Raw genomic sequence first — 15,100 nt, 5'->3', positions numbered from 1 at the left:
GAGTTTGACCAGAATTAGAGAGTGTTCCTACAAGTATATACTGGAATCGTCAGCATTTTAACTGATTCACACAGAAAACGCCAGAGAAATTGGGCCTCCAATTGTAAACATAAACAGTATAGTCCTTACTTACAGTGTTTTTAAACAAATTCTGAGCTGAATAACCCTGAATTCCTAATATTTGAAACAAATTGAATTCAAAACGCTCCCTAAATTAATCGGAGTTGTAAATATTATCAGTTTTCCGGTTATTTCCAAGCTTTCCACTGGTAACCTCCATGAATGAAAATGGCAGAAAATGTAGTATGAATCTATTACCTTTTATTTCAAGTGTTTCTTACAAGTTTTTAATCATTTCGGGAAACTATAATTGCGTATTTGAAGAGTTTTACCACAATTAGAGAGAGTTCCTACAACTATATACTCGAATCGTCAGCATTGTAACTTATCCACACAGAAAACGCCACAGAAATTCGGACTCCAATTATAAACATAAACAGTATAGTCCTCTCTTCCAGTATTTCTACACAAATTTTGAGCTGTATAAACCTAATTCCTTATATTTGAAAGCAAATTCAAGTGAAAACGCTTCCTAAAGTAGCTGGAGTTGTAAATATTAACAGTTTTCTGGTCATTTCCGAACTTTCCACTGGTAACCTCCGTGATTGAAAATGGCAGGAAATCTAGTAAGAGCCTATATCCTTTTATTTCAAGTGTTTCTTACAAGTTTTTAATCATTTCTGGAAACTATAATTGCGTTTTTGAAGAGTTTTACCACAATTAGAGAGAGTTCCCACAACTATATACTGGAATCATCATCATTTTAACTGATTCACACAGAAAACGCCAGAGAAATTCGGCCTCCAATTGTAAACATAAACAGTATAGTCCTTACTTACAGTGTTTCTAAACAAATTTTGAGCTGAGTAACCCTGAATTCCTAATATTTGAAACAAATTGAATTCAAAACGCTCCCTAAATTAATCGGGGTTGTAAATATTATCAGTTTTCTGGTCATTTCCAAGCTTTCCACTGGTAACCTCCATGAATGAAAATGGCAGGAAATGTAGTAAGAGCCTATATGCTTTTATTTCAAGTGTTTCTTACAAGTTTTTAATCATTTCGGGAAACTATAATTGCGTATTTAAAGAGTTTTGCCACAATTAGAGAGACTTCCCAAAACTATATACTCGAATCGTCATCATTGTAACTTATCCACATAGAAAACGCGAGAGAAATTTGGCATCCAATTATAAACATAAACAGTATAGTCCTCACTTACAGTCTTTCTACACAAGTTTTGAGCTGTATAAACCTAATTCCTAATATTTGAAACGAAATTCAAGTGAAAACGCTTCCAAAAAGTAGCCGTAGTTGTAAATATTATCAGTTTTCTGGTCATTTCCGAACATTCCACTGGTAACCTCGGTGATTGAAAATGGCAGGAAATGTAGTAAGAACCTATATACTTTTATTTCAAGTGTTTCTTACAAGTTTTTATTCATTTCTGGAAACTATAATTGCGTATTTGAAGAGTTTGACCAGAATTAGACAGTGTTCCTACAAATATATACTGGAATCGTCAGCATTTTAACTGATTCACACAGAAAACGCCAGAGAAATTCGGCCTCCAATTGTAAACATAAACAGTATAGTCCTTACTTACAGTGTTTCTAAAAAATTTTGAGCTGTATAAATCTAATTCCTAATATTTGAAAGCAAATTCATGTGAAAACGCTTCCAAAAAGTAGCCGGAGTTGTAAATATTATCAGTGTTGTGGTCATTTCCGAACTTTCCACTGGTAACCTCCGTGATTGAAAATGGCAGGAAATGTAGTAAGAACCTATTTCCTTTTATTTCAAGTGTTTCTTACAAGTTTTTAATCATTTCTGGAAACTATAATTGCGTATTTGAAGAGTTTGACCAGAATTAGAGAGTGTTCCTACAAGTATATACTGGAATCGTCATCATTTTAACTGATTCACACAGAAAACGCCAGAGAAATTCGGCCTCCAATTGTAAACATAAACAGTATAGTCTTTACTTACAGTGTTTTTAAACAAATTTTGAGCTGAATAACCCCGAATTCCTAATATTTGAGACAAATTGAATTCAAAACGCTCCCTAAATTAATCGGAGTTGTAAATATTATGAGTTTTCTGGTCATTTCCAAGCTTTCCACTGGTAACCTCCATGAATGAAAATGACAGAAAATGTAGGATGAATCTATTACCATTTATTTCAAGTGTTTCTTACAAGTTTTTATTCATTTCTGGAAACTATAATTGCGTATTTAAAGAGTTTTGCCACAATTACAGAGAGTTCCCACAACTATATACTCGAATCGTCATCATTATAACTTATCCACACAGAAAACGCCAGAGAAATTAGGCCCCCAATTGTAAACATAAACAGTATAGTCCTTACTTACAGTGTTTCTAAACAAATTTTGAGCTGTATAAATCTAATTCCTAATACTTGAAAGCAAATTCATGTGAAAACGCTTCCAAAAAGTAGCCGGAGTTGTAAATATTATCAGTGTTGTGGTCATTTCCGAACTTTCCACTGGTAACCTCCGTGATTGAAAATGGCAGGAAATGTAGTAAGAACCTATTTCCTTTTATTTCAAGTGTTTCTTACAAGTTTTTAATCATTTTTGGAAACTATAATTGCGTATTTGAAGAGTTTGACCAGAATTAGAGAGTGTTCCTACAAGTATATACTGGAATCGTCATCATTTTAACTGATTCACATAGAAAACGCCAGAGAAATTCGGCCTCCAATTGTAAACATAAACAGTATAGTCCTTACTTACAGTGTTTCTAAACAAATTTTGAGCTGAGTAACCCTGAATTCCTAATATTTGAAACAAATTGAATTCAAAACGCTCCCTAAATTAATCGGAGTTGTAAATGTTATCAGTTTTCTGGTCATTTCCAAGCTTTCCACTGGTAACCTCCATGAATGAAAATGGCAGGAAATGTAGTAAGAGCCTATATGCTTTTATTTCAAGTGTTTCTTACAAGTTTTTAATCATTTCGGGAAACTATAATTGCGTATTTAAAGAGTTTTGCCACAATTAGAGAGACTTCCCAAAACTATATACTCGAATCGTCATCATTGTAACTTATCCACACAGAAAACGCGAGAGAAATTTGGCATCCAATTATAAACATAAACAGTATAGTCCTCACTTACAGTCTTTCTACACAAGTTTTGAGCTGTATAAACCTAATTCCTAATATTTGAAACGAAATTCAAGTGAAAACGCTTCCAAAAAGTAGCCTTAGTTGTAAATATTATCAGTTTTCTGGTCATTTCCGAACATTCCACTGGTAACCTCGGTGATTGAAAATGGCAGGAAATGTAGTAAGAACCTATATACTTTTATTTCAAGTGTTTCTTACAAGTTTTTATTCATTTCTGGAAACTATAATTGCGTATTTGAAGAGTTTGACCAGAATTAGACAGTGTTCCTACAAATATATACTGGAATCGTCAGCATTTTAACTGATTCACACAGAAAACGCCAGAGAAATTCGGCCTCCAATTGTAAACATAAACAGTATAGTCCTTACTTACAGTGTTTCTAAACAAATTTTGAGCTGTATAAATCTAATTCCTAATATTTGAAAGCAAATTCATGTGAAAACGCTTCCAAAAAGTAGCCGGAGTTGTAAATATTATCAGTGTTGTGGTCATTTCCGAACTTTCCACTGGTAACCTCCGTGATTGAAAATGGCAGGAAATGTAGTAAGAACCTATTTCCTTTTATTTCAAGTGTTTCTTACAAGTTTTTAATCATTTCTGGAAACTATAATTGCGTATTTGAAGAGTTTGACCAGAATTAGAGAGTGTTCCTACAAGTATATACTGGAATCGTCATCATTTTAACTGATTCACACAGAAAACGCCAGAGAAATTCGGCCTCCAATTGTAAACATAAACAGTATAGTCTTTACTTACAGTGTTTTTAAACAAATTTTGAGCTGAATAACCCCGAATTCCTAATATTTGAAACAAATTGAATTCAAAACGCTCCCTAAATTAATCGGAGTTGTAAATATTATGAGTTTTCTGGTCATTTCCAAGCTTTCCACTGGTAACCTCCATGAATGAAAATGACAGAAAATGTAGGATGAATCTATTACCATTTATTTCAAGTGTTTCTTACAAGTTTTTATTCATTTCTGGAAACTATAATTGCGTATTTAAAGAGTTTTGCCACAATTAGAGAGAGTTCCCACAGCTATATACTCGAATCGTCATAATTGTAACTTATCCACACAGAAAACGCGAGAGAAATTCGGCCTCCAATTATAAACATAAACAGTATAGTCCTCACTTACAGTCTTTCTACACAAGTTTTGAGCTGTATAAACCTAATTCCTAATATTTGAAACGAAATTGAAGTGAAAACGCTTCCAAAAAGTAGCCGTAGTTGTAAATATTATCAGTTTTCTGGACATTTCCGAACTTTCCACTGGTAACCTCCGTGATTGAAAATGGCAGGAAATGTAGTAAGAACCTATATACTTTTATTTCAAGTGTTTCTTACAAGTTTTTATTCATTTCTGGAAACTATAATTGCGTATTTGAAGAGTTTGACCAGAATTAGACAGTGTTCCTACAACTATATACTGGAATCGTCAGCATTTTAACTGATTCACACAGAAAACGCCAGAGAAATTCGGCCTCCAATTGTAAACATAAAGAGTATAGTCCTTACTTACAGTGTTTCTAAAAAATTTTGAGCTGTATAAATCTAATTCCTAATATTTGAAAGCAAATTCATGTGAAAACGCTTCCAAAAAGTAGCCGGAGTTGTAAATATTATCAGTTTTCTGGTCATTTCCGAACTTTCCAATGGTAACCTCTGTGATTGAAAATGGCAGGAAATGTAGTAAGAACTTATTTCCTTTTATTTCAAGTGTTTCTTACAAGTTTTTAATCATTTCTGGAAACTATAATTGCGTATTTGAAGAGTTTGACCAGAATTAGAGAGTGTTCCTACAAGTATATACTGGAATCGTCAGCATTTTAACTGATTCACACAGAAAACGCCAGAGAAATTGGGCCTCCAATTGTAAACATAAACAGTATAGTCCTTACTTACAGTGTTTTTAAACAAATTTTGAGCTGAATAACCCTGAATTCCTAATATTTGAAACAAATTGAATTCAAAACGCTCCCTAAATTAATCGGAGTTGTAAATATTATCAGTTTTCTGGTCATTTCCAAGCTTTCCACTGGTAACCTCCATGAATGAAAATGGCAGGAAATGTAGTATGAATCTATTACCTTTTATTTCAAGTGTTTCTTTCAAGTTTTTAATCATTTCGGGAAACTATAATTGCGTATTTGAAGAGTTTTGCCACAATTAGAGAGAGTTCCCACAACTATATACTCGAATCGTCATCATTATAACTTATCCACACAGAAAACGCCAGAGAAATTAGGCCCCCAATTGTAAACATAAACAGTATAGTCCTTACTTACAGTGTTTCTAAACAAATTTTGAGCTGTATAAATCTAATTCCTAATACTTGAAAGCAAATTCATGTGAAAACGCTTCCAAAAAGTAGCCGGAGTTGTAAATATTATCAGTTTTCTGGTCATTTTCGAACTTTCCACTGGTAACCTCCGTGATTGAAAATGGCAGTAAATGTAGTAAGAACCTATTTCCTTTTATTTCAAGTGTTTCTTACAAGTTTTTAATCATTTCTGGAAACTATAATTGCGTATTTGAAGAGTTTGACCAGGATTAGAGAGTTTTCCTACAAGTATATACTGGAATCGTCATCATTTTAACTGATTCACACAGAAAACGCCAGAGAAATTCGGCCTCCAATTGTAAACATAAACAGTATAGTCTTTACTTACAGTGTTTTTAAACAAATTTTGAGCTGCATAACCCCGAATTCCTAATATTTGAAACAAATTGAATTCAAAACGCTCCCTAAATTAATCGGAGTTGTAAATATTATGAGTTTTCTGGTCATTTCCAAGCTGTCCACTGGTAACCTCCATGAATGAAAATGACAGAAAATGTAGGATGAATCTATTACCTTTTATTTCAAGTGTTTCTTACAAGTTTTTATTCATTTCTGGAAACTATAATTGCGTATTTAAAGAGTTTTGCCACAATTAGAGAGAGTTCCCACAACTATATACTCGAATCGTCATCATTGTAACTTATCCACACAGAAAACGCGAGAGAAATTCGGCCTCCAATTATAAACATAAACAGTATAGTCCTCACATACAGTCTTTCTACACAAGTTTTGAGCTGTATAAACCTAATTCCTAATATTTGAAACGAAATTCAAGTGAAAACGCTTCCAAAAAGTAGCCGGAGTTATAAATATTATCAGTTTTCTGGACATTTCCGAACTTTCCACTGGTAACCTCCGTGATTGAAAATGGCAGGAAATGTAGTAAGAACCTATATACTTTTATTTCAAGTGTTTCTTACAAGTTTTTATTCATTTCTGGAAACTATAATTGCGTATTTGAAGAGTTTGACCAGAATTAGACAGTGTTCCTACAAATATATACTGGAATCGTCAGCATTTTAACTGATTCACACAGAAAACGCCAGAGAAATTCGGCCTCCAATTGTAAACATAAACAGTATAGTCCTTACTTACAGTGTTTCTAAAAAATTTTGAGCTGTATAAATCTAATTCCTAATATTTGAAAGCAAATTCATGTGAAAACGCTTCCAAAAAGTAGCCGGAGTTGTAAATATTATCAGTTTTCTGGTCATTTCCGAACTTTCCAATGGTAACCTCTGTGATTGAAAATGGCAGGAAATGTAGTAAGAACCTATTTCCTTTTATTTCAAGTGTTTCTTACAAGTTTTTAATCATTTCTGGAAACTATAATTGCGTATTTGAAGAGTTTGACCAGAATTAGAGAGTGTTCCTACAAGTATATACTGGAATCGTCAGCATTTTAACTGATTCACACAGAAAACGCCAGAGAAATTGGGCCTCCAATTGTAAACATAAACAGTATAGTCCTTACTTACAGTGTTTTTAAACAAATTCTGAGCTGAATAACCCTGAATTCCTAATATTTGAAACAAATTGAATTCAAAACGCTCCCTAAATTAATCGGAGTTGTAAATATTATCAGTTTTCCGGTTATTTCCAAGCTTTCCACTGGTAACCTCCATGAATGAAAATGGCAGAAAATGTAGTATGAATCTATTACCTTTTATTTCAAGTGTTTCTTACAAGTTTTTAATCATTTCGGGAAACTATAATTGCGTATTTGAAGAGTTTTACCACAATTAGAGAGAGTTCCTACAACTATATACTCGAATCGTCAGCATTGTAACTTATCCACACAGAAAACGCCACAGAAATTCGGACTCCAATTATAAACATAAACAGTATAGTCCTCTCTTCCAGTATTTCTACACAAATTTTGAGCTGTATAAACCTAATTCCTTATATTTGAAAGCAAATTCAAGTGAAAACGCTTCCTAAAGTAGCTGGAGTTGTAAATATTAACAGTTTTCTGGTCATTTCCAAACTTTCCACTGGTAACCTCCGTGATTGAAAATGGCAGGAAATCTAGTAAGAGCCTATATCCTTTTATTTCAAGTGTTTCTTACAAGTTTTTAATCATTTCTGGAAACTATAATTGCGTTTTTGAAGAGTTTTACCACAATTAGAGAGAGTTCCCACAACTATATACTGGAATCATCATCATTTTAACTGATTCACACAGAAAACGCCAGAGAAATTCGGCCTCCAATTGTAAACATAAACAGTATAGTCCTTACTTACAGTGTTTCTAAACAAATTTTGAGCTGAGTAACCCTGAATTCCTAATATTTGAAACAAATTGAATTCAAAACGCTCCCTAAATTAATCGGGGTTGTAAATATTATCAGTTTTCTGGTCATTTCCAAGCTTTCCACTGGTAACCTCCATGAATGAAAATGGCAGGAAATGTAGTAAGAGCCTATATGCTTTTATTTCAAGTGTTTCTTACAAGTTTTTAATCATTTCGGGAAACTATAATTGCGTATTTAAAGAGTTTTGCCACAATTAGAGAGACTTCCCAAAACTATATACTCGAATCGTCATCATTGTAACTTATCCACATAGAAAACGCGAGAGAAATTTGGCATCCAATTATAAACATAAACAGTATAGTCCTCACTTACAGTCTTTCTACACAAGTTTTGAGCTGTATAAACCTAATTCCTAATATTTGAAACGAAATTCAAGTGAAAACGCTTCCAAAAAGTAGCCGTAGTTGTAAATATTATCAGTTTTCTGGTCATTTCCGAACATTCCACTGGTAACCTCGGTGATTGAAAATGGCAGGAAATGTAGTAAGAACCTATATACTTTTATTTCAAGTGTTTCTTACAAGTTTTTATTCATTTCTGGAAACTATAATTGCGTATTTGAAGAGTTTGACCAGAATTAGACAGTGTTCCTACAAATATATACTGGAATCGTCAGCATTTTAACTGATTCACACAGAAAACGCCAGAGAAATTCGGCCTCCAATTGTAAACATAAACAGTATAGTCCTTACTTACAGTGTTTCTAAACAAATTTTGAGCTGTATAAATCTAATTCCTAATATTTGAAAGCAAATTCATGTGAAAACGCTTCCAAAAAGTAGCCGGAGTTGTAAATATTATCAGTTTTCTGGTCATTTTCGAACTTTCCACTGGTAACCTCCGTGATTGAAAATGGCAGGAAATGTAGTAAGAACCTATTTCCTTTTATTTCAAGTGTTTCTTACAAGTTTTTAATCATTTCTGGAAACTATAATTGCGTATTTGAAGAGTTTGACCAGAATTAGAGAGTGTTCCTACAAGTATATACTGGAATCGTCATCATTTTAACTGATTCACACAGAAAACGCCAGAGAAATTCGGCCTCCAATTGTAAACATAAACAGTATAGTCTTTACTTACAGTGTTTTTAAACAAATTTTGAGCTGAATAACCCTGAATTCCTAATATTTGAAACAAATTGAATTCAAAACGCTCCCTAAATTAATCGGAGTTGTAAATATTATGAGTTTTCTGGTCATTTCCAAGCTTTCCACTGGTAACCTCCATGAATGAAAATGACAGAAAATGTAGGATGAATCTATTACCTTTTATTTCAAGTGTTTCTTACAAGTTTTTATTCATTTCTGGAAACTATAATTGCGTATTTAAAGAGTTTTGCCACAATTACAGAGAGTTCCCACAACTATATACTCGAATCGTCATCATTGTAACTTATCCACACAGTAAACGCGAGAGAAATTCGGCCTCCAATTATAAACATAAACAGTATAGTCGTCACTTACAGTCTTTCTACACAAGTTTTGAGCTGTATAAACCTAATTCCTAATATTTGAAACGAAATTCAAGTGAAAACGCTTCCAAAAAGTAGCCGGAGTTGTAAATATTATCAGTTTTCTGGACATTTCCGAACTTTCCACTGGTAACCTCCGTGATTGAAAATGGCAGGAAATGTAGTAAGAACCTATATACTTTTATTTCAAGTGTTTCTTACAAGTTTTTATTCATTTCTGGAAACTATAATTGCGTATTTGAAGAGTTTGACCAGAATTAGACAGTGTTCCTACAAATATATACTGGAATCGTCAGCATTTTAACTGATTCACACAGAAAACGCCAGAGAAATTCGGCCTCCAATTGTAAACATAAACAGTATAGTCCTTACTTACAGTGTTTCTAAACAAATTTTGAGCTGTATAAATCTAATTCCTAATATTTGAAAGCAAATTCATGTGAAAACGCTTCCAAAAAGTAGCTGGAGTTGTAAATATTATCAGTTTTCTGGTCAATTCCGAACTTTCCACTGGTAACCTCTGTGATTGAACATGGCAGGAAATGTAGTAAGAACCTATTTCCTTTCATTTCAAGTGTTTCTTACAAGTTTTTAATCATTTCTGGAAACTATAATTGCGTATTTGAAGAGTTTGACCAGAATTAGAGAGTGTACCTACAAGTATATACTGGAATCGTCATCATTTTAACTGATTCACACAGAATACGCCAGAGAAATTCGGCCTCCAATTGTAAACATAAACAGTATAGTCCTTACTTACAGTGTTTTTAAACAAATTTTGAGCTGAATAACCCTGAATTCCTAATATTTCAAACAAATTGAATTCAAAACGCTAACTAAATTAATCGGAGTTGTAAATATTATCAGTTTTCTGGTCATTTCCAATCTTTCCACTGGTAACCTCCATGAATGAAAATGGCAGAAAATGTAGTACGAATCTATTACCTTTTATTTCAAGTGTTTCTTACAAGTTTTTAATCATTTCGGGAAACTATAATTGCGTATTTGAAGAGTTTTGCCACAATTAGAGAGAGTTCCCACAACTATATACTGGAATCGTTATCATTTTAACTGATTCACACAGAAAAGGCCAGAGAAATTTGGCCTTCAATTGTAAACATAAACAGTATAGTCCTTACTTACAGTGTTTCTAAACAAATTTTGAGCTGTATAAATCTAATTCCTAATATTTGAAATCAAATTCATGTGAAAACGCTTCCAAAAAGTAGCCGGAGTTGTAAATATTATCAGTTTTCTGGTCATTTCCGACCTTTCCACTGGTAACCTCCGTGATTGAAAATGGCAGGAAATGTAGTAAGAACCTATTTCCTTTTATTTCAAGTGTTTCTTACAAGTTTTTAGTCATTTCGGGAAACTATAATTGCGTATTTGAAGAGTTTGACCAGAATTAGAGAGTGTTCCTACAAGTATATACTGGAATCGTCATCATTTTAACTGATTCACACAGAAAACGCCAGAGAAATTTGGCCTCCAATTGTAAACATAAACAGTATAGTCCTTACTTACAGTGTTTTTAAACAAATTTTGAGCTGAATAACCCTGAATTCCTAATATTTGAAACAAATTGAATTCAAAACGCTCCCTAAATTAATCGGAGTTGTAAATATTATCAGTTTTCTGGTCATTTCGAAGCTTTCCACTGGTAACCTCCATGAATGAAAATGGCAGAAAATGTAGTATGAATCTATTACCTTTTATTTCAAGTGTTTCTTGCAAGTTTTTAATCATTTCGGGAAACTATAATTGCGTATTTGAAGAGTTTTACCACAATTAGAGAGAGTTCCTACAACTATATACTCGAATCGTCAGCATTGTAACTTATCCACACAGAAAACGCCACAGAAATTCGGCCTCCAATTATAAACATAAACAGTATAGTCCTCACTTCCAGTGTTTCTACACAAATCTTGAGCTGTATAAACCTAATTCCTTATATTTGAAAGGAAATTCAAGTGAAAACGCTTCCTAAAGTAGCTGGAGTTGTAAATATTATCAGTTTTCTGGTCATTTCCAAACTTTCCACTGGTAACCTCCGTGATTGAAAATGGCAGGGAATGTAGTAAGAGCCTATATCCTTTTATTTCAAGTGTTTCTTACAAGTTTTTAATCATTTCTGGAAACTATAATTGCGTATTTGAAGAGTTTGACCAGAATTAGAGAGTGTTCCTACAAGTATATACTGGAATCGTCATCATTTTAACTGATTCACACAGAAAACGCCAGAGAAATTCGGCCTCCAATTGTAAACATAAACAGTATAGTCTTTACTTACAGTGTTTTTAAACAAATTTTGAGCTGAATAACCCTGAATTCCTAATATTTGAAACAAATTGAATTCAAAACGCTCCCTAAATTAATCGGAGTTGTAAATATTATGAGTTTTCTGGTCATTTCCAAGCTTTCCACTGGTAACCTCCATGAATGAAAATGACAGAAAATGTAGGATGAATCTATTACCTTTTATTTCAAGCGTTTCTTACAAGTTTTTATTCATTTCTGGAAACTATAATTGCGTATTTAAAGAGTTTTGCCACAATTACAGAGAGTTCCCACAACTATATACTCGAATCGTCATCATTGTAACTTATCCACACAGTAAACGCGAGAGAAATTCGGCCTCCAATTATAAACATAAACAGTATAGTCGTCACTTACAGTCTTTCTACACAAGTTTTGAGCTGTATAAACCTAATTCCTAATATTTGAAACGAAATTCAAGTGAAAACGCTTCCAAAAAGTAGCCGGAGTTGTAAATATTATCAGTTTTCTGGACATTTCCGAACTTTCCACTGGTAACCTCCGTGATTGAAAATGGCAGGAAATGTAGTAAGAACCTATATACTTTTATTTCAAGTGTTTCTTACAAGTTTTTATTCATTTCTGGAAACTATAATTGCGTATTTGAAGAGTTTGACCAGAATTAGACAGTGTTCCTACAAATATATACTGGAATCGTCAGCATTTTAACTGATTCACACAGAAAACGCCAGAGAAATTCGGCCTCCAATTGTAAACATAAACAGTATAGTCCTTACTTACAGTGTTTCTAAACAAATTTTGAGCTGTATAAATCTAATTCCTAATATTTGAAAGCAAATTCATGTGAAAACGCTTCCAAAAAGTAGCTGGAGTTGTAAATATTATCAGTTTTCTGGTCAATTCCGAACTTTCCACTGGTAACCTCTGTGATTGAACATGGCAGGAAATGTAGTAAGAACCTATTTCCTTTCATTTCAAGTGTTTCTTACAAGTTTTTAATCATTTCTGGAAACTATAATTGCGTATTTGAAGAGTTTGACCAGAATTAGAGAGTGTACCTACAAGTATATACTGGAATCGTCATCATTTTAACTGATTCACACAGAATACGCCAGAGAAATTCGGCCTCCAATTGTAAACATAAACAGTATAGTCCTTACTTACAGTGTTTTTAAACAAATTTTGAGCTGAATAACCCTGAATTCCTAATATTTCAAACAAATTGAATTCAAAACGCTAACTAAATTAATCGGAGTTGTAAATATTATCAGTTTTCTGGTCATTTCCAATCTTTCCACTGGTAACCTCCATGAATGAAAATGGCAGAAAATGTAGTACGAATCTATTACCTTTTATTTCAAGTGTTTCTTACAAGTTTTTAATCATTTCGGGAAACTATAATTGCGTATTTGAAGAGTTTTGCCACAATTAGAGAGAGTTCCCACAACTATATACTGGAATCGTTATCATTTTAACTGATTCACACAGAAAAGGCCAGAGAAATTTGGCCTTCAATTGTAAACATAAACAGTATAGTCCTTACTTACAGTGTTTCTAAACAAATTTTGAGCTGTATAAATCTAATTCCTAATATTTGAAATCAAATTCATGTGAAAACGCTTCCAAAAAGTAGCCGGAGTTGTAAATATTATCAGTTTTCTGGTCATTTCCGACCTTTCCACTGGTAACCTCCGTGATTGAAAATGGCAGGAAATGTAGTAAGAACCTATTTCCTTTTATTTCAAGTGTTTCTTACAAGTTTTTAGTCATTTCGGGAAACTATAATTGCGTATTTGAAGAGTTTGACCAGAATTAGAGAGTGTTCCTACAAGTATATACTGGAATCGTCATCATTTTAACTGATTCACACAGAAAACGCCAGAGAAATTTGGCCTCCAATTGTAAACATAAACAGTATAGTCCTTACTTACAGTGTTTTTAAACAAATTTTGAGCTGAATAACCCTGAATTCCTAATATTTGAAACAAATTGAATTCAAAACGCTCCCTAAATTAATCGGAGTTGTAAATATTATCAGTTTTCTGGTCATTTCGAAGCTTTCCACTGGTAACCTCCATGAATGAAAATGGCAGAAAATGTAGTATGAATCTATTACCTTTTATTTCAAGTGTTTCTTGCAAGTTTTTAATCATTTCGGGAAACTATAATTGCGTATTTGAAGAGTTTTACCACAATTAGAGAGAGTTCCTACAACTATATACTCGAATCGTCAGCATTGTAACTTATCCACACAGAAAACGCCACAGAAATTCGGCCTCCAATTATAAACATAAACAGTATAGTCCTCACTTCCAGTGTTTCTACACAAATCTTGAGCTGTATAAACCTAATTCCTTATATTTGAAAGGAAATTCAAGTGAAAACGCTTCCTAAAGTAGCTGGAGTTGTAAATATTATCAGTTTTCTGGTCATTTCCAAACTTTCCACTGGTAACCTCCGTGATTGAAAATGGCAGGGAATGTAGTAAGAGCCTATATCCTTTTATTTCAAGTGTTTCTTACAAGTTTTTAATCATTTCGGGAAACAATAATTGCGTATTTGAAGAGTTTTACCACAATTAGAGAGAGTTCCCACAACTATATACTCGAATCATCAGCATTTTAACTTATCCACACAGAAAACGCCAGAGAAATTCGGCCTCCAATTGTAAACATAAACAGTTTAGTCCTCACTTACAGTCTTTCTACACAAGTTTTGAGCTGTATAAACCTAATTCCTAATATTTGAAAGGAAATTCAAGTGAAAACCCTTCTAAAAAGTAGCCGGAGTTGTAAATATTATCAGTTTTCTGGTCATTTCCGAACTTTCCACTGGTAATCTCCGTGATTGAAAATGGCAGGAAATGTAGTAAGAGCCTATATCCTTTTATTTCAAGTGTTTCTTACAAGTTTTTAATCATTTCAGGAAACTATAGTTGCGTATTTGAAGAGTTTTACCACAATTAGAGAGAGTTCCCACAACTATATACTTGAATCGTCATCATTTTAACTGATTAACACAGAAAACGCCAGAGAAATTCGGCCTCCAATTGTATACATACACAGTATAGTCCTTACTTACAGTGTTTTTAAACAAATTTTGAGCTGAATAACCCTGAATTCCTAATATTTGAAACAAATTGAATTCAAAACGCTCCCTAAATTAATCGGAGTTGTAAATATTATCAGTTTTCTGGTCATTTCGAAGCTTTCCACTGGTAACCTCCATGAATGAAAATGGCAGAAAATGTAGTATGAATCTATTACCTTTTATTTCAAGTGTTTCTTACAAGTTTTTAATCATTTCGGGAAACTATAATTGCGTATTTGAAGAGTTTTACCACAATTAGAGAGAGTTCCTACAACTATATACTCGAATCGTCAGAATTGTAACTTATCCACACAGAAAACGCCAGAAAAATTCAGCATCCAATTATAAACATAAACAGTATAGTCCTCACTTCCAGTATTTCTACACA

This window comes from Myotis daubentonii, chromosome X, assembly GCF_963259705.1.
Source record: "Myotis daubentonii chromosome X, mMyoDau2.1, whole genome shotgun sequence".
NCBI lineage: Eukaryota > Metazoa > Chordata > Mammalia > Chiroptera > Vespertilionidae > Myotis > Myotis daubentonii.
This window is presented reverse-complemented; position numbering follows the sequence as displayed.